Here is a 1327-nt window from a genome sequence, read left to right on the forward strand (position 1 = left end):
TTCTCGGTGTTGATCGAGACGGTGCTCCGGAGAATGCACCCGAGCTGAAGCGTGTACCCCTTGACTATTCGTTCGGGCGCCGTTGGATTCCCGTTGGAGTCCACTTCAGTAACTTCCTCCTTGAGGTTGCGGAGCCATCTGTGTGTGCGCCGCCATCATCAGTGGTGGCATCCTCGGCGGCACCATCAGTGGTGGCATCAGTGGGGTCATCCTCGGCGGTACCATTAGTGGTCTCAGGATCGGTGGGGAAGGCGGCGTCCTCATACAAGTGAGGTTGTTCCTCCATCTCCTGGGACAGCTCCCAGAATTTCTTGCCGCCCGAACCCCCGGCCTCATCGTTGTTGGCCATGTTTCTCTATAAATAGGAACAAAGTTTGGTCAAAAAGTTGGTTATTGTCAAGGAACAAGATCATGGTCTCATCATTTAGGGTTTGTCGACACCGAGGCATCCTAAAAGCTAAGCTTTTATCATTTAGGGTTTTTCGACGCCGAGGCACCCTAAAAGCCTAAACTTTCATCATTTCGGTTTTTATCGACACCGAGGCACCCTAAAAGCCATGCATTAGTCACAAGTATGCCGGGGCACTTGATCCTACTTAATTAACTACTAAGATACCCCGGCCCATGCATTAGTCACAAGTACCCCATATGTCCTATTTTTAGCAAAGTCATGCTAAAATTCACGGAAAATTTCAGCATGACCTTTGCTGAAAATAGGACATATGGAGTACCCGAATTTGCCGGAACGGAAGTTAATTGACATTCCAGCAAACTCAAGGGCCTCTCGGGTGGACAAGGCAAAAAAGGACACGATGGTCGGAGACATGACCTTTGCCTAACAGTTCTGAACTCCTGCCAAAACTGAACACAACATATATATACCAAGCATCTTGCCAGCTAGTAGACCAGCTAGTAGACCATCATTTGTCAGGCCAAATTGAGGCCAAACAGAAAACCAATGTGGGAATGGCACAAAGTCCATGACCCAGAACAGGAGACATACCAAGCACTAAATGAGGACAGAAACAGACATTTAGAACAATTAGTTATTAGCTAAAATGTCTTGCTTGAATGCATCACAATTTATTCACTACTCCAAGGAGTACTATTTCTCACAATCCCAAGGAGAATAACTGGCAACAGAAAAGAAAACACTTATGGTTGTGTGTACGCAACGGTAGTGGGAACTGGGAAGATACTAAAACGCCTAGCTTTCCTGATAAGTCCCCGGGAATCATGTGACTGAATCTGAACTGCAGAATCATTTTCGTATTGTATGATGCTAGTCCATTTGATGCCATTGTATGATGCTAGTCCATTGCATAAT

This window comes from Triticum dicoccoides, chromosome 5A (genome assembly GCF_002162155.2).
Source record: "Triticum dicoccoides isolate Atlit2015 ecotype Zavitan chromosome 5A, WEW_v2.0, whole genome shotgun sequence".
Classification (NCBI taxonomy): domain Eukaryota; kingdom Viridiplantae; phylum Streptophyta; class Magnoliopsida; order Poales; family Poaceae; genus Triticum; species Triticum dicoccoides.